Source organism: Gossypium hirsutum, chromosome D13 (assembly GCF_007990345.1).
Source record: "Gossypium hirsutum isolate 1008001.06 chromosome D13, Gossypium_hirsutum_v2.1, whole genome shotgun sequence".
Lineage (NCBI taxonomy): Eukaryota > Viridiplantae > Streptophyta > Magnoliopsida > Malvales > Malvaceae > Gossypium > Gossypium hirsutum.
The window spans coordinates 26,437,450-26,458,236 of record NC_053449.1 but is presented as its reverse complement, the minus strand read 5'-3'; the positions used below and the strand labels follow the sequence as shown (position 1 = coordinate 26,458,236).

At 33.3% G+C, this 20,787-nt stretch overlaps 1 pseudogene; it reads left to right on the top strand.

Moving 5' to 3' along the window:
* Positions 1–230: 230 nt before the first annotated feature.
* LOC107919190 (probable protein phosphatase 2C 27) lies at positions 231–6,602 on the top strand (annotated as a pseudogene).
* The last annotated feature ends 14,185 nt before the right edge of the window (positions 6,603–20,787 follow it).

Sequence of the window (20,787 nt, the reverse complement as noted above, 5' to 3'; positions counted from 1 at the left end):
GGAAAAGCCTAACCTGGGCATAATAGCATTTATTGTACTTGATGACTTCCCATCCATATTTCCGGTACCATCCCCTGATTCCTCATTCAAATCAGCAATCAAGGAAAATCTTGATCTATTATTCATTTTTGTTGATTAGTCTCCATTTTGGCATTCCTTCTTCCAGGACACCTTGATTGACGCGAAACAACCATCCAAGACCCAAATTCCTCTGTTTCCGCCCTACGGTTCAGCTCTATCGTCGCTAGCGATTTAAGAACAGTAGCCTCATGCTCTTGATCCTTCGGTGGGTTTTCCTTCCGCAGTTTAGGAGACACCTTCTTTTGGTGGCCGTAGTAGCCACAACCAAAACAAACATTTGGTAAGCCTTCAAACTCTACCCTTTGTAATCTCTCTTCCACTCAAATTTTAGAAATTAACGGTCTATTTAGATCAACCCTCACCGCCATTCTAGCAAATTGGCCTCGCATTCTATTTTCCATTTGATTGTCCACCTTGATCACTTGACCTATCGAGCTTCCTACCGCCTCCAAGAGACATTTTTTGTAATAAGAACCCGAGAAACCCAGGAGCCGAATCCAACCACTAAGAACACGTTTGGTTCGCTGTATTGGATTAGAGGTGTATTGAATTAGAGGTATAATAGCAAATCAACTGTTTGGTTGAATGTAATGGAATAGAGACGTAATAGTAATATTGTGTTTGGTTGAATGGAATAGAAGTGTAATAGCATAATGGAAAAAACTAAAATGACTAGAATACCATTAGCATAAATTTGTTTTGGTAAATGATTATTATTATTGTTATTTAAATTTTAATAAGATTATTATTATCAATAATAAATAATTTAATCATATTTAAACATAATTATTATTAAATATATTTTAATTAAAATATATAATTTAATAAAATTATTAATAATTAGCAGAAATTTGTTTTGGTAAATTATTATTGTTATTGTTATTTAAATTTTAATAAGATTATTATTATCAATAATAAATAATTTAATCACATTTAAACATAATTATTATTAAATATATTTTAATTAAAATATATAATTTAATAAAATTCTTAATAATTAATATTCTTATATGAATTTACTCAAATCATAATATATGATACTGTAAAATATAAATTAACATAATTATTATTAAATATATTATAATTAAAATATATAATTTAATAAAATTCTTAATAATTAATATTCTTATATGAATTTACTCAAATCATATTATATGATACTGTAAAATATAAATTAACATAATTATTATTAAATATATTATAATTAAAATATATAATTATGGAGCAAAATTCTTAATAATTAATATTCTTATACGAATTTACTCAAATTATAATATATGATACTATAAATGAAAATTTGAAATAATTAATATTAAATATATTTTAATTAAAATATATGATTTAATAAAATTTAAAATAATTATAACTAATAAATTATATTTTATGAATTTGTATAATTTAAAAAAATAATTATTACATATAATTTAATAATAATATATAATTTCATAAAATTCTTGATAATAAATTTTCTTATATGAATTTATACAATTTAAAATAATTAATATTAAATATAATTTAATAGTGATATATAATTTCATAAAATTCTTAATAATAAAATGTTCTTATATGAATTTACTAAAATCAATATATAACTTGAGAATTATATTCTACATAAACATAATTAACTTATACTAAGAAAATGTTAGATGAAAATGAAATTGTACATCATAATCCATACGTTATATAGTTTTACAACATCAAAAAGTTTGAACATTGATATTTAATGGTGAGAAAGAAATCTTCTGACCCATTCCAATCGGGTAACAGAAGGTAAACTAAAGAAAACGATCATTTGAGTTGGATGATCGGGAATTTTACTCAAAGCATCATACCGCTGATTGTCGGTTAAACCTTCAATTGACCATAAGGCTGAATATAAATTTGAAGCTTTCTCTTCCATCTTTTGATGTTCTTTTGACTTCTGCTGAACTACTACCTCGGAGGCAATACTCCTACTGATTTGATCGCCAACGACCTGGATTTTTTCCCCCAACAAAGTGGCAGCCTCATCAAATGAAGAAAACACATTATCACGAGCATCAAATTTCTTCTTTCTCTTGTTTGAAGATGAGGAACCCCCTTGGTCTCTATCTCCTCGCGGATCCGTACCAGAAACATCCATGTCGTCTAAAGAGACGTCAGCTTCGCAGTCATAGAATGTGTTACTCTCTTCATTCATATCTGTAGTACGTACATCCTCAGCATGTATTTTTTCAAGAACATCAGAAGCTGTTTGAGCGTTTTTCCCAGTCGCTCGATCTCTTGCGTATATGGCAGTAAGCTGGTTGTAGTAAGGGAAAGAACGATATCTGAACTAAGCGGCTTCTTTGTGACTCTAAAAAAAATGAGGAAATCATATTAGTTATAAGTTTTGTAAAAAAACAAATAAATACTTGAAATACATTTTACCTTTACATAGGATTCCCAAACTGCATCTTCAGCAACAACGAGCTGCCTATGCTCGTCCCAACCAAAACCGCTATTGTTTTGGCCATTAAGCATGTCATAGACGACTGACCATTCCCTTTTTAGGCACCTAATCCGAGATTCAATATTTGGTTTCGCCTTTAACATTGCTCTTGGTAAAGCCTTTTCTAGCATTTTCTCTAGCTCGTTCAAATAACCGGCTTTGAACCCGGTATCAGCATTAAATGTTCCTACATTGTGCAAATCCACCATGCAAGAAACCAAGACTGCATTTTCTTCTGGAACCCATTTTCTTTTGCTTCCTTGAGAAGCTTGAGAAGAAGCATGTGATTGTGGAATACCTGACATATTTATCTTAAGAAAAAAAACAAATTAACATTATTTACTATTTTGAATATCATGAATCAAAAGGTGAACTGTTTATAATATTATATTGTTAGTTCAATACTAAATTTAAATTTATAACACATGCTGAATGAAAAGATAATTAATTATAATTCAACAAAGTTTAGTACAATACAGAATTTTAATCAAACACCACCAAAGTTTCATAAACTAGATACATAAAATAACATCAACAAGTCAATTCAAACTCAATTTGTCCCTAAACCTAACTAATTTCTAGATGCTTGCCATTCATCGAACATTTGGTTGGCTAGTTCCATCCTCCAAGTAGCCCAAGCATCCGATGGATGAATATTTGTGATATTCGGTTCATCGTCATCCACCACATTAGTAGGTAATCCTTCTCCCACCTCCGCTTCAATGGGATCAATACTCATATGGGTTCGAATAAAATTATGGAGCAAACAACATGCAATAATAATTCTATTGTGCACCCTTACAGGATAAAACGTTGGACTCCTAAGTATTCCCCATCTAAGTTTTAATAACCCAAAGCATCTTTCAATAACATTACGTGCTGAGGCATGTTTCATATTAAAAAACTCTTGCGGAGAAGTTGGCTGATAACCCTGACGCCACTCGTTCAAGTGATATCGTTGTCCTCTAAAAGGTGTAAGAAATCCCTCACAATTTGTGTATCCAACATCAACTAGATAATAACAACCTATAAAATTAAATTTTTTTTAAAATGATTAATTCAGCAAAAAAAGTTTGATCTTAATGAACAATATCAAAGTCCTCTAACTATCCACTTTACTGTGAGAAACTTTTAGTCTATGTCTTCTACTAATGGCATCTCGAAGAACCTGTCCATCGGCAACTGAACCTTCCCAACCAGGAAGAACATAAACAAATTGCATATCAGGTGTACAAGCACCTAGCATATTTGTTGCTATGTCACCTTTTCGCGTTCGATATCTAAGTTTATCAACTGTTGGAACCCTAATCTTGATGTGGGTTCCATCAAGAGCACCTAAGCAATTCTATATCACATTATATAAAACCTTGAGTTAGAATACTATTTTAAATCTAAATCAACTAAATGTTGTACAAGCTATATATAAAACTTAGTCCAATACCTTAAATCATTTCCACCTTGTGTCAGAAGAATCGGCTGTAATTGCCTCCGGCTTTTTAAATAACACATCTTATAAGCATATCACAGCATTTAAAACACTATGAAATGCTCTGCTAACAGTTTCCCCGGACCTTCTAAAGTGATGCTTGATAACTCGATTTTTAAGGTGATGGGAGATGATATGTAAAAACATTGCCACTTGCTCATCAACAAGCATGTTTCTTGACGACTTCAACCCCCCTAACGATTCTAACATCTCACATAGTTTAAAAAAGGCAGTTCTATTCATCCTAGTTTGTTCAATACAGGTCTCGTCACTAGCATATACAAGTCTTTTCACATAATCCCGTTTTGCATAAAAATCTAAGGTATAGGACCTAATCATTGGTCTATAAGTATATAGGCTAAGGCTGGCACCCATTCTAAATAAGAACCAAATCGCAATTCTACAGATTTCCAGCCATATTGTCACTGCAATACCAATTCTTTTACGCCTCACACTTTGTGCAATTAAAGGCAGACGGGCCATTACTCCAATATATTAATGTGTTCCATATTGTCAAATCACAGTAAAAAGGTCACATTTCTCCAATCATAATTTCAATAACAGTAAAATTAAATTAAATAATTTAATTGCCGAAGAACTTACAGTGATTGTGTGAAAAGAAGACGATCAATTGTGGGTGGAGGAAGCAATCAAACAAGCCGCTTCAATAGGAAGCAATATCACACTATCAAAGAAAAATGAACAATACAAATTTAGAATCTTAACGAAGTAAAAAATAGAACTATAACATTAACATTAACAATGAATATTTGTTTTCTAATCAACAATGTTACCAAATATTTGTTTTTTACTCAAGTTGTTTTTTAATCAATCATAATAACAATTGAATATTTGTTTTGTAATCAAGTTGTTTACTTGATTATATCTAATAATCCAATTTTAATATATTGAATATTTGTTGTTTAATCAAGTTGTTTACTTGATTATATGTAATATTATTAAAATAAAATTTTTAATTTTAATTATTTAAAAATATTTTTAATTAATGCGTTGTATATGAATATACACATTTAATTAGTTTTATTTTTAATAAAATAAAACTAATTTATTCCTTCAATTTTAATTACCTTACAATTTATTCAGTGTTACAATTTATTTTTAATTTTAATTATTTAAACATGTTACATTCCTTCATAAAATTCATTTTAACTCACCAAATAGAAAATCACACCAAAAGCTTTTGTTATTAGGCTTGTTGTATATACTTCTTGGCATAAATTGTGAGACAAAAATATTTGTTTAAACAAATCCAAGCACAATAACACCAAAAGCTCTTTCAGCTGGAAAGTATTTCTGAGGATTCAGTCATGCTCTCTCGAGTCATCACTGGCTTCTGGCACTACTGTTCTCACTGCAATTATATTTGGGAGGTAAGCACTTCCAAAGCTTTTTTGGCTAGAAAAAACAACTATAAAATGAAGATAGACATTGAGAGAGGTTACATTAGAGAATCTGATGCATTTGAATTTGGCGAAGTGAATGAAGTTGAGATTTCTAGTGTGTATAATCTTGACACTTTCTAATTTGTTTCTACTATATGTTAGAATCAAATTTTATGGTTTTTGCTTTGCTTGAAAGGAATATCTCATCTTTTACAGGTCTTTACTTGTGGCAAATGCTGGGGATTCTAGGGCGGTACTGTCATGGCATGGAAGAGCTATAGAGATGTCAAAGGATCATAGGCCCTGTTGCATGAAAGAGAGAAGGCGAATCGAGGCTCTGGGTGGATTCGTTGATGATGGTTATCTGAATGGTCAACTAGGGGTCACCCGAGCATTTGGCGATTGGCACATTGAAGGTATGAAGGAATCCGGTGAGAGAATTGCCCCCCTAAGTGCTAAACCATAACTCAAAATGATAACACTGGCTAAGGAAGATGAGTTTTTGATCATCGGTAGTGATGGAATATGGGACGTTTTTTCCAGCCAAAATGCCATAGATTTCACAAGGCGGCGGCTCCAGGAGCACAATGATGTCAAATTATGTTGCAAAGAAATAGTTGAAGAAGCAATAAAAGAGGAGCAACAGACAATTTGACCGTTGTTGTGGTGTGTTTTCACTTGGAGCCACCTCAACCTTCTGTCAGACAAAGGGGAAGAGTCAGGAGAAGCATTTCTGCTGAGGGGCTTCAGAGTCTTAAATGTCTCTTAGAAGGATAGAACTATATTACATTTTTTTACACTCAATACATGGTTGGTACACAAAGGAGACAACTAGTTAATGATAAACTTTGGGGAGAATGAAAATATGTCCAAAATTGAACATAATGATGTGAAAATGAAGAGTGAATGAGCTGTTAGAGCTAGAAGCAAAAGGCATTGCTTGTAAAAAGTGAAGATGATGATGTGAAGGCGCTGAGATATAATCCACAAGTTTCACGAATTCAAACAAAAGAAAGAACAAAAGAATCAGCTAAGTTGTAAGTACTTATTCTATTTGTTTTGCTAGTCTTTTCATTCTCTTCAGAATGTTATTTGTGTTTTGTTTTCTAATTACAACTTTGTTACTATGTAATAGACGCAAATGTGATTCAAATTCAGAGAGTTATGAAGATAATGTGAATTTGATAAAGTTTGAAGGGTTTTCTAAGGAAGTAAAGATGTCTAAAGTCTTCAAGTACAATGAAGTGAACTCGAAAAATGAAGGAATAAGAAGAACTAGAACTCGAAAAATTATCAACTTTTTCCCATTTTCAAACACAGTTCATTGAGCCATACCAGATTTATATGAAACAATTTTCTCATTTGTAATAGCAAAATATGGGGCTTAAGCTTCATCAATGGAAGTAACATGGATTAGACCCATGAAAGTTGGGGTTTAAATCCTAATGTTTCTAAATACTCTAGGAGCTAAAGTATTCACATGGTTTATCGGTGAATTAGTTTCTAATTATAAAATCACTTCCCCCTTTTCCTTTTCCAGCAGCCACTGAATATCTATGCAAGCTGTAATTTAGAATCTTTAAATCAGAAACATCTCACTAATTCACATGGTTTATCGGTGAATCAGTTTCTAATTATAAAATCACTTCCCCCTTTTCCTTTTCCAGCAACCACTGAATATCTATGCAAGCTGTAATTTAGAATCTTTAAATCAGAAACATCTCACTAAAGCTGGATAATCTTCCTAGCTTCCATTATTTCTCCCCAAATCAAGCGGATTTACATTCAAGTCTCTAATTCTTCTTGGTAAGCTTAAATTTAAAGGATAGTTAAAGTTTCTCTTTTTCTATTTATCCAAATCTCGTGAAAATAAAGTAAAATAAAAATAATCATATTGCTAAATCCAATAGATATTCCAGTCAGATTCTATTGATTCTAATTAAAATTTATTAAAATTTTAATTTTAGTAACCTCTTAATTCCACTTTGTAAAGAAATGATAAATTTCCAATTAAGAAAAAAGGAGCTGGAAATTATTAAGAGACAGAATTAGACTTACAGAAGGTTTCCATCGAAGAAGCATTTCCTGAAGGAAAGGAAAGGGAAAAAAATCAGTAAATAAGGTGGGTTATCCATTTTTTGAATCGAAGAAACAATAGAAATTATAAGAAATCGAAATAACAAAAGAAAGGAAGAGAGTGGAACTACGAACGTGAAGCCATCATCCTTAAGCTTCTTTAAGAAAGTGCAGAGACCCCTCTCATAGATCGCCTGCAACGCACTTTTTACCACCATTGTAAATTGTGTTGTAAAGAAAAAGAAAAGAAAAGAAAAGGTTGTGAAGCAGCTAAACTGAAACAGAAGGAAGAAACAGAAGGAACGACTAAGTTGTGAAGCAGCTAAACTGAAACAGAAGGAAGAAACAGAAGGAAAGGGGAAGCCAATCGGGAGGGTAAAACAGGGAGGGTAATCTGAAACAGCAGCTAAACTGAGCAAAAGGGTGGGATTACAAATCCGTGAATTTTGAAGATTAGGTCAGTAATGTATTAGACCTGTAATAGGAATACCCTCAACCAAACAAAGTATTAAAGGGGTATTAAGTAGGGCCCACTGATTAGAGGTGTATTGGCTATGCCAATACACCCAACCAAACAAGGTGTAAGTGTTTTGGATAACTCGCAGAAGTATTGAAAGACGATGCCCATGGTTGTACTGTTAAATACTGCCCATAGATCGTCCAAGGACAATCAATCAGCACTTTGTCATAATCCTTCTTTGCTTGAAATTTAATGAAGTAGTAATCGTTCTTTAAGTCCATCAGTTGAAATGAGCCATTCAGCTTCCACATACTATTAAGCTTGGAAATCAAATTGTTGAATCCGATTTTCCACCCAAGAAGTTTTATACTCACCGTTTTGGCCATACTCTTTTGATTCCACGTGTGCACTCTCTCAAAGAATTTGACATTTGGAATTCCATCCGCAAGCCCAGTTATGACATCCCTTTCTATTAGTTCAAACTTGTCCTCATCAAAGTCCTCTTCCTGATTATCATTCGATACCCAACCAAGTAATTTATCTTTAAAAGAAACCACTTTTGCTCTCCCTTCATCTACCTCCATATCACCCACATCCGGAGGATCATCCTCCCGCCGATGTACTTTCTTTGTAGCCCTTGCCACTCTGGACTCTCCTCCCAAAATTTCACCCAATTGCATATTCTTTCACTCAGTTCTCTTATCAAGTTTAAATTTACAATAATTGTTCTTTATTTTATGTCAAGCTATTGTAATACATAGCTAATAAATACATTTTTTTTCTCATGTTATTACAAAGTTTCACATTATCACCTGAAAATATTTTAAAAGTTCTTTATAAATTTATTTAAGATAAGTATCACATTATCACACCCTAATGGAATCCAAGCCGAGACCATATTGAGAAGAGTTATCAAATCCCAAAACTAATATACACAATATATATATAAAGATAAAAAAAATTCATGAAATTCAAAGAAGTAAATGTTGAATTATCTCTAAATAAATCACTGCATTGACTGAAGAAAATATAAATAGGATTCATAATCCAATACCAGTATCGCCCAAACGCTTTGTTTTTAGATGTTCATCTTTGTCAACTTGGCCTATTCAAAACCATAATTTAGATTACAAAAGGAATTGTATTTAGCTTCATTGGAGCTGGCTATCTAAGGTGGAACAAGCTTAAACAATACGCAACATAGATTCATGGGACTCACCAATGCCTCCTTCATTTCCTTGTCGATAAAGGAGCATCATACTTGAAATCATCTTCTTCTCTATCTCTATGTAAATAGAACCATAACTTCTTCTCTGCATTGAATCACACACATGGATCATGTTGGTAGAGTAATCAATCCAAGGCACCGCTGATGATCTGATTGAGTTGCTCATCGGGGATTTCTTCCACGATGTACTGCGAGTCTCTTATGAGGACGCAAAAATTAGCTCCAATGGCCATACGATCCCACAATAGGGCAGCTGCATCCCTCACGAGAGAGAGAATTATGATATTTGGTGGCCTATCAGCTTTAAGCATAAAATGTTCTCTGCATTTCAATGATGGCTTGCTACTACTCAGTGGAACAACTGTGGATTTTTTGCCATCTAATGCTATGTACGAAAAGGCCCTCTCAGGAACCAAGTATCTAACAGCTTCTTCCTAGCGGAAATATTCCCTTATCTCTTCAGGGCATAGACTGATAGTAGCTATGTTTTTTCGAGGTCAGGTTTCTCATAATCTTTCCTTTACATTGACAGTTTGATGCATCAATGTCAAAGGTGGTGCAGGCAGGTCTCCAATCTTTAGAAGACTGTCTTGAGCTTTTTTCAACCAATTGACAAAGTAATGGACCAATTTTTGAACTTTCCTCCTTGGAAGACCCCAAGCTTCTAACAATACAGCTTCGTTCGTATAGTTGTGTGGCTTAATAGCTCATGGTCCGATCCAGGCCCAACTCTTGTTACGCTTGGAATAGATAGTGAGAACCTCCCATGCCTTTGATCCAAGAGGTGCTGTTGTTAAAGAAAGTATTAAAATAGCATCTCGAACCAACTCTTGAAGTGACTCCTGCACTTTGAGAGTACAAGGATCCCCGGGATTTGATCTGATTTGCTCCACAATTTCAGACATGGTGAGAAAGTGATATCTACTAATTCTTTTAGGATTATTTTCAGCAGGGTTGTTGCTTGATGCTGAAGGATCAACTTTTGCATACAGTGTAATCATTGCGGTAAGAATGGCGGAAAGGAAATGTATGATGGAGAACGAGAACCCTGGGTGAGCAGTAGGGCAATTCAAACCGAACTGCAGCTTCTGAAATGGTTCAGAGGTCAGACTTTTCGTTTCTTGAACTGTACTGCTTGCAACCTTAGATACAGAAGTGGAACCAAGCTCAGGTTTCACTTTTTTTAAACCACATTTCTCCAAGGAAGATTTATACAGTTTCTTTCTCTTCAAAGAAGAAATGGGCAGTTCATTTTATTCAAGCACCTTTTCATCATTGATGCAATGGTAATCAACTTCAACTTGCCTACCCATGTATGCTCGTTCTGCCGTCTTTTTTTAGCTTCAATAAGCTCGATCTGTTCATCCCAAATTTGCCAACAACATCATAGTTTATAGATTCCAACGATGGCCTCGTAGAATCACCACTGACTTCCGTTTTGTCTTGGTCTCCCTTACTGTTACAGGCACCATATCTTGATTGTGATTGCAACTTAGTCTCAAGCAAACAAAATTTATCATTTGACAACTGTATCAGAATTATAGCTGCATCAATATCTCTCTGGATAAGCTTTCTTCGTTCTGTGATTTCAGCGCTACCCTCGCCGGTACTTGTGCCCATTGTTCCAGAATTAGATGCCCTTGAAAAATTGCCAAACTAAGCTACATTTTCCTTATAAGAAAGCCCTCTCATCGAACCATCTATTTCAGGGTACTTCACACTTTGAAAAGAAGATGATTGAACTCCTAACTTTCTTTTTGATGTTACTTTTGATCCAATGTCTTTCAAATCACTCAAAGGAACTTATTTTCTGTGCTTTTTGGTGTTCAAGGCCAGCATTTCTGATTCATTTACTATCAACTTCGATCATTTTCTTTACTATCATCAACATCTAACATAGATATCCAACAGTATACAATCACTAAAAGAGAATTAAGGATATCAAAATGAAAAACAAGATACAATTACACCTTTGGAAAAAATAACATGATCTGTTCAGTTTCTAAGATAATAATAAGAAACACAGACCAAATATAAAATCCAACACAAAACTAAGAATACCCTTTTCTTAAATCTAGCTTTACATAACTACATCTTAATCCATTGTTACTATAGACAACTTGATAATAAGATGAAGCTTCCAATTTATTATAATGAAAAAACAAATGAGAAAGATTATTTAAGTGAGAAGAAGAATCTTGAATAAACAATTTTCCTTTCTTGTTTTCAAGAGTTGGTTTATTTTTAGGCATTGGGAAATATATATGTATATGTTCATATTTCGGACAGTTTTTAAAAGTAGTGAGTGTCATTAGGAACTGAAAATAATGATCAAAGTTAAAGCAGTTGAAAAGTTTTACCTCAATCTATTTTCTCAAGAAACAAAAGGAAAATCAGGGTTTCATTTGAAGCAACTTTGAGAGCCCTTTGGAAAAAGATAAGAGAAGGGGGAAGGAGGGAAGACGAAGAAGTGTGTTTATATGTGTTACATTCGGCATGAGGAAGACAACGCCATTTTGAACAATCTATGTTATTTAGAGTGGGGGAAAGCGCTGAATTTGGGCCCATTAGGGCCCATTGCGGCTCATTTAGAAGTTTGCTTTATGGGCCCATCTTTAAATAGATGGAGTTTGAAGAAATATAAATTGTAGACTTAAAAAATTGATTTGATTAAATTAAAATTAAATTTGATTTAATTCAATTTAGATTAAAAATTTAATAATTTGGACTCATCCAATTCAAACCCACATCAAATCAAATTCTAAATTAACTCAAACTTGAAATGACTCAATTATAAAAGAACCAAAACAAGTAACTTGAAACTATCAAACACTAAATTTACTATAAAACAAACTAATCCAAATCTATAATAATCCCTACCAAACTAATCTAGTTTCATACCCAAATGAGACTTTTTTTTATTTAATTAATATAAAAAAATAATTATATACGAGAATGAGTTGGAGATAAATTATTTATAAAAATGAGTTATTTTTAACAATATTCGTCGATGATGCCACAATCATGGCTCAATTATGTGTTTTTTTTTAAAAAAGAATTTTTTGGATGCCGCCATTGTGTCAAGCGGCACTAGTATGTATTTTTCCAAAATACCCGTGAAAATACAGGTATAATAGTGAAAAAAACAAAAAAAATAAAATTTTTTAATGTGTGTCGTCGGTGTGTTGGCAACACTGTTGATATTTTTCACTATTGTGTCGTTGTGTCGTTGGTATGCCAGGCGGCATTGGTGAAATTTAAAAAAAAAATCGTAGTTAGAAAGAAAAGAAAAAAAGCTGAGACGAAAAAAAATTATTTTAATGTGTGTCATTGGTGTGTTGGCAACACTGCTGATAATTTCAAAAAAAATTTAATTGGTGTCATCGGTGTGCCAGGTGACATCGGTACATTTTAAAGAGAAATAAAAGGTTGTCAAGGAAAAAAGCAGAAACCGAAAAAAAATATTAGTGGTGCTATCGATGTGTCAGGCGGCACCACTTATTATATATTCCTGACCCTCAGCCAAAAATCTATTCCTGTTACATTTTGTGTTTTTGTTTAAGTTTTTTTGTTTGAATTGAAGTTTTCGCTTTTTATTGAAGAGAAGAAAAAAAATATGTTTAGTAGAAAAGGAGAAAACAGAAAAAAAGGAAAGATTTGTGTTTTAGACTTCAAAAATAAAGTTCAAGTTTATAAGGTTAGTTTGTTTTGTTTGTAATTATATTTTTTTCAGTAGGATTTATTTTTTTGAATAAAATCTAATTTTATATTTTTAATTTATTTTACAGATTTAATATTGAAGATGAATAATCAATTCTTAGTATATATTCATTTCGAGGGGATAATTTTACAAACAGTTGTTGGTTGTATATTTGAGTCTCACTAGCAAATATGAATGAGGTTTAATAAGAATGTAAAAATCGATGATATGAAACAAATGATTAGTGCAAAAATTGCTCGACGTTGTGGGAGGAGGATGAAATGGCATCCTGTACAGTGCCCAAGACTGTAATAGTATTAGGCACTTACCTATATCTTGTATATTATACTTTGTCGCCCGACAAAGCTCATGATACAACATTGCTAATACTGTTAAGCCTCAATTGTACAAGCGGGCAACTTGCAAATCAGACAATAGAGGTAAGTACATAATGTGGGGTTTATTATTATTTGCGTTTGGCATAAGTACCCCCTATTAACTATAGTATATATGCCCAAGTAACGCACATCTTCTCCCACTCAGTGGCACTACTCGATAATATTTCAAAATTTTCCTTTAACTATGACAACTTCAAACTTGAAAACCTAGCTTTACCATCACTGGGCGAGCACCCAAGCAATTGATAATAGAGTGTCACAGGTTCGAACACTTTACTTGAACTCGTGATTGCATCACCGTCAATTGGAAGCCCAAGTTGCAATGCAACATCTTTCAGGGTAGTGGTGCACTACCTACACGGCAAATGAAATGTGCGGGTCTCCGGGCACCACTACTCAACCAAGTCGGATATTATGTTGGCCCTCAACTTAAACATCCGGATTAATGCTCTTGTTCCAAATCCGATGGCATCCAAGTATGACAAAATATGTTTGTCCAAATGATATCTTAAACATGAACATGCGCCTTCAAGACGCGGTGCTCACCTATCCGTATCTGTCGCCAGAATAGGGTTACGGAGCATTATCGTGCAATTTGAAAATTAAATCATACATTTCATACATTGACATAACATAATATAAAACATTCATTCATGTACATATTTTCCCGCAATCGAGCCCCTGAGCCCCTAAAAAAGTACTTTAGAAACAATCTAAGACTAAATTGGAAACATTTGGAAAGTTTAAGGAAAAGTTGGAAATTTGGACTGCAGAGGTCACACGGCCGTGTGACTCACATGGCTGAGACACATGCCCATGTCTTAGGCCGTGTAACTTTTGAATTAGGGACACACAGTCGTGTCCCAGCCCGTGTCCTCACCCATCTAACTTTCTGAGTTGGGTGACACGGCCAAGCCACACGTCCGTGTGCCAGGCTGTGTTCTAGGCCATGAAACAACCTGACTTGCATGCATTAAAACCTACAGGGGACACACGACCATGTCGCCTATTCGTGTGTCACACATGGCTGAGTCACACGCTCGTGTCTTAGGCCATGTGGACATGAAATTGGCCAAAATCAAGCCATTTCCATCACCAAATCAAGCATGTACCAAAAAGTATTTTGTGTACATGACCAAAGCATTAAAACCTTACCAAAACATGCATGAAATGACCAATTCAAAAGTTCAAATCCATTCAACCAATATGCCATATAAGACACTTCAAATGCAAACATACAAATTTACCTAAACATATACATATACTTGATCACATTTCATTCATAAACATCTAGTTCATTTCCATCTGAAAACATATCATAACTTGACCTATATCACTTTAACATAAACTTATCATTTGAGTCTTACCATTCATGCATCATATGTACCAAATTGACACAATTTAACCATCATCAAAATGGTATCAAAACAACCAACTCATATATATACCAAAATCAACCTTTAGGCATTCAACTAAATATCAAACACAAGTCCACCTATATGTGCCATTATAACCTTGGCCAAAACATCAAAAACTATAGATATATTCGCTGGATAGTGTGATAGATCTTCAACGAGCTTCCAAACCGATCGAGCTTCCGGTTATTTATAAAAAATAGGAAAGAAAACTACGTAAGCACATAATGCTTAGTAAGTTTGTAAAACATGAAACATAACTTACCATTTCAATACATAACATTAGAATTAAGCTATACATAATCCAACCATAAGCTTGGCACAAGCCTAAGCACCATCAACAACACATGTTTGTGCATTCAAACATAATTCACTTGAATTAACAAAAGGTAAGTCATTATACATGAACATATTTCATTTAAACTCATCATTTTCATGAACATAAGTATACTTCCATTAAAGATGACCATTTCAATCCTTTTCATAATACATCATTTAATTCATTTGAACACTTACCGTTCCTTTCCTTTTCATGCCCGTTGAAACATTTAGAATATCATCGAATACTCGGGAAAGTTCACACGAAGTGTGCTAAACATATAACCGTAACCTTTCCTTCACATCATTGCTCACACAAGCTGTGAAATGGGTATGCTCAGACGAGCTGTGGGTCAGAATGTAAGCTACACGATGCTGCTCATACGAGCTATGGAGTATCCACAACAAACGCAGGACCTCAGCAATCGGTAGGACATTTAAGACCAGCACCCGAAACATGAAAACCCTAATAACATTTCATTTGTATCCTACAAATTCTTAAAGTTCAAATCGGGCTCGATAACTGTCATGACATCATTGGATATACATCATTTGGTTATGTGGCAATTAACACATTAATATATAGCTCATTATATCATTAAAATGATGTTTAATCTTACGAACTTACCTCGATGACAAAGACGTAGAAACGAGATCAACTAATCCGAGGCTTCAGCTTTTCCTTGATCTAGATCCGTACGTGGTCTGCCTTGATCTAAATAGACAAATTCAATCCATTTAATTATTCTATTATTCAATTTAGTCCATATTTCATATTTTTCAAAATTATTATTTTGCCCTTAATATTTTAACATTTTATAATTTAGTCCTTAAGCTCGTAAATTGAAATCTAAGCATTTTCATCATCATTTTATGCTAGCCAAATTCACTAGGGAGCTATATCAATCCATTTAGCATTTCACAAATTTACTATGGAATTTTACTACTTTTACAAATAAGTCCCTAAATGACATGTTCATAAAGAATCACTTTACAAAACTTGTTTATTTAACCACAAGGACTCATAATCTTTCATTAAACTTTAAGAATCTTACAAGAACATTCATGTAAAAACCCTAAATCTTTAACAATTTTGCAAATTGACCTCCAGGTTAGCTAGATTAAGCTTCAACGACTTCAAAAACATAGAAATCATTAAAAACGAGATTAAAAATCACTTACATGCAACACTTGGACATGGTTGAACCTTCAAGCATTCTTCAATGGTGTTTTCTTAGCCTATTTTCGGTAGAGAGATGAACTAAAAAGATGATACCTTTTTTTATGTTATTTTACTTAATTATTAAATTACTAAATTAACCTTGCTTATTAACATTAAAATCACTTAATTTTGTGTCCATCTTTGTCCACTAACACTATAAATGGTGTAATTACCATCTAAGTCCTTTCATGTTAAATTTTCATAGCCATGTAACACCTTTAGCTACTAGAACTCCCCTTTTGCACCTTTTATGATTTAGTCCTTTTCACATAATTAAACATGCAAACGTCAAAATTTCTTAACGAAAATTTTATGCGACCTTTCTAATATTCTATAGACATTAAAAAATAACAAAATATAAATTTAATCTTCAAATTTGTGGTCCCAAAACCACTATTTTGATTTAACTAAAAACGGGCTGTTATAACTCTCCCCCTAATGGAGTTTTCGTCCTCAAAAATCTTACCAGAAAAGAGGTTCAGGTATTGCACTTTCATAGCTTATTCCAGTTCCCTGGTAGCCTCTTCTATTCTATGATAGTGCAAGAGAACTTTCACTAAAGCTATACTTTTATTTCTCAATTCTTTAACCTATCGAGCTAGAATTCTAATCGGTTCTTCACTGTAAGTCATATCTAATTGTATCTCGACATCAACAGGTGAAATCACTTGTGAAGGATCTGATTGCTACCATCGTAACATCAATACATGAAATACGTTGTGTATCTTTTCTATAGGCCAATCTGTAAGCTACAAGCCTGATTCTCTTTATGATCTCATACGACACAATAAACCGCGGACTAAGCTTTTATTTTCGGACAACTCAAAAAAATTTCTTCTAGGGTGATACTTTTAGAAACACTTTTTCATCGATTTGGAATTCAATGCCTATGCTGTAACACCCTTTACCCGAGACCGTTTCCGGAGTTGAGCATAGGGCATTACTTGACTTAACTTGTTAGTTCGGAGCATAAAAGTTTGCTTTTAAAATTTATTTCACTGTTCACCATAATACTGTGTACCTGCGCAGCAATCACTAATTTAATTATAACTCGAGTTACGAAACTTGAAATTTAGATCCATAAATTTTCCCTGAAACTAGACTCATATATTATATTACCATAAAATTTTTAGAAATTTTGGTTTAGCCAATTAGTAAATTTTATTCATTAAAGTCTCCCCTATTTCACTGCCTGATGGTTCTGACCTTTATTCACTAAAAATAAATTTCCTCATCGTATGATTTTCATATGGTGTTCTCACTTGTTTCTACAGAAAATAGACTCACTAGGAATCTAGAAATATAAATTATAACTCATAATTATTTTTGTACAATTTTTAATTATTTTCTAAAGTCAAAATAGGTGACTCCAACAACAACTCTGATCCTGTCTCACTAAAATTCATATATCTCAGAATATAAAATTCCTTTACCTACACCGTTATTTTTCTATGAAAATAGACTCGATAAGCTTTAATTTTAAATATCATTTACTCTCTAATTCATTTTATACTATCCTTGGTGATTTTTCAAAGTCACGTCACTACTGCTATCCCAAAACTATTTCATTGCAAATTTTTACTCTTTCATAATTTCTAGATATAAACTATCACCTAGGCATTCATAATACCAAACATATTCTTACTTAGCCATTTTAATAGCTAAAAATTATCACATATTTACACATCATACTTTAGCAATATCATAAGGACATACATTCAAAATGACTAAGTCCCTATACATGCCATAGCTCAAACATTGATCATCATAAAATACCGAGCTGTTGTTGTTGATAGTGTGAGCACTCTCTGACGCCTTTAAGATTCCCGACTTTGCTTGTAATACTATGAAAGAAGGAAAATAAAGGAAGTAAGCATAAAGCTTAGTAAGTTTACAAGCAAATAAATAACAACATTTAACACAAATAAATATACTCAAGTGTCATGATCTCTAATTTCCTCTTTACTTATTCTCTTACTCGTTCACTTACTTGTTTACTTAGATAACTCATGATTATAACTTACTCTTCTCTTGCTGAAATGTTGGTTCTCAATTGATAAAATAATATGTTCTTAACTCTTATAACTCACTTGAGTTTGCTATTTATGCTTTTACCTGAACTTTCATGGAACATAATTTGTTTACTAGCCCGTTGAGCCACATTGGAATAATAAGGATACTTGGGTCTCTTTTCTGATAATAACATGCCAAAGCCATGTCCTAGACATGGTCTTATATGGGATGTTTCTTGTACTGCCAATGCCATATCCCAGATATGGTCTTACATGGGAGTTCTCATATCGGTGCCCATGCCATGTCCCAGACATGGTCTTATGGGGGACCTCTCATCTCGGTGCCAACGCCATGTCCTAGACATGGTCTTACATGGGACCTCTCATAATCTCAATGACACCAATGCCATGTCCCAGACATGGTCTTACATGGGATCTCTTTACCCAAATGTCATGAAATTTGTATCCAATACATTCCTAATGTTTCAACGAGGCTTGTATCACTAATTCTCTGTCATCTCATACTTGAGTCAACATTAAATAATTTCATGAAGTAATTACATAATTGCAGGAAAATAACAGCATTAATAATAATGATTGAAATATTTCATTTATTTACCGTAAACTTACCGCGGTACAAAATATGATAAAATCTAGCACTTTAGTCTTTAACCTTTTTCTTTCCCCGGTCTAATTTTGAATTTTGTTCTTCTTGATCTATAATAGAAAATTTAGTTTATTTAATACTCACATTTATCAAAACAGCCATCGACTCTAACTTTGGAAAAATTATTATTTTCCCCTAAACTTTTACATATTTACACTTTTGCCCCAAAGCTCAGAAATTAAACTTCATCCCTTATTCTTATGTTTTATGACATGCTGACCATTTTTCCCTTCTATGGCAACATCAAATTTCCACTCTAACACTTACTTATGAACATTAGGTATTTTTACCGATTATGTCGTTTTACTCGTTTTCACTTAAAATCGCTTAGCAAAAGTTGTTTAACATAATTCCAAGATTCACATTCTACCATAAAGCATCAAAATAAACACATTTCACCTATGGGTATTTTTTCCAAATATGAGCCCTAGGTTAAATTATTGCTAGAATAAGCTAAATCAAGTTACCGGGACTCCAAAAACGTAAAAAACATTAAAAACGGGGCTTGGAATCACTTACTATGGAGCTTGGAAGCTTGAAAACCCTAACTATGGCTTCCCCCTTGCTAATTTCGGTCAAATGAAGAAGATGAGCATAATTTGCCATCTTTTTCCCTTTTAATTCATTTTAATTACCAAATTACCAAAATCCCCTAATTTAAAAATTTCCTATTTCACTTATCTCATGTCCATTTTTGTCCATAACTTAACCAATGGTCTAATTACCATATAAAGACATCCAATTTAAAATTTCATAACAATTGGACACCTCTAACATGTAGAATTCAACTTTTGCACTTTTTACATTTTAGTCCTTTTGACTAAATTGAGTGCCCAAACGTCAAAATTTTTAAACGAAAATTTCACAAAATCATTCTGTGAAATTTTAGGCCATAAAAATATAGTGAAAATAAATTTTCCTCATTAGATTTGTGGTCCCGAAACCACTGTTCTGACTAGGCCCAAAATCGGGATGTTACATATCCTTTTCTTCGATTTCTCATATCCAATCAACACCGAACAAATTTTTCTCATTGAGCTCAGTCTAGTATATCAGAGTTCGACACTTTCGACCATACAAAGCTTTGTATGGTGCCATATTAATGCTCGCTTGATAATTGTTGTTGTATGCAAATTTAACCAATGGTAGAAGTCTCTCCCAATCACCTTCAAACTCTAAAACACAACATCGAAGCATATCCTTAAGTATTTGAATTACTCGCTTAGACTGGCTGTCAGTTTGAAGATGAAATGCGGTACTAAAATGCAATCGATCACCTAGAGCTTCGTGTAACTTGCTCTAAAATTGAGACGTAAACTGCGGATCTCTATCAGAAATAATAGAAAGTGGCACACCATGCAATCTAATGATCTCAACAACATACAACTCTACCAATCTCTCAAGTGAAAAATCTGTATGCACTGAATGAAATGTGCGGACTTCATCAAATGATCAACAATGATCCATACAGCATCTTTCTTTCTCGATGACAAAGGCAACCCTGATACAAAATTCATCGTGACACACTCCCATTTCCACTCTAGAACCATCACTGGTTGTAGTAAACCTAAAGGTACCTCATGCTCAACTTTAACCTACTGACAAACCAAACATCTCAATACGAACTCTGGGATCTCCTGTTTCATACGTAACCACCAGTACATCTGTTTTAAATCACCATACATTTTATTGCTACCAGGATGAATAGACAAACTACTACTTTGAGCTTCCTGTAAGATCTTCTGAATGAGATCAGAATTTCTTGGAACACAAAATTCTACCTTTGAAGTATAAATTGTCATTGAAACCAGCATTAAAATCTAAATCGGATGTTGTCTCAACCTATTTCCA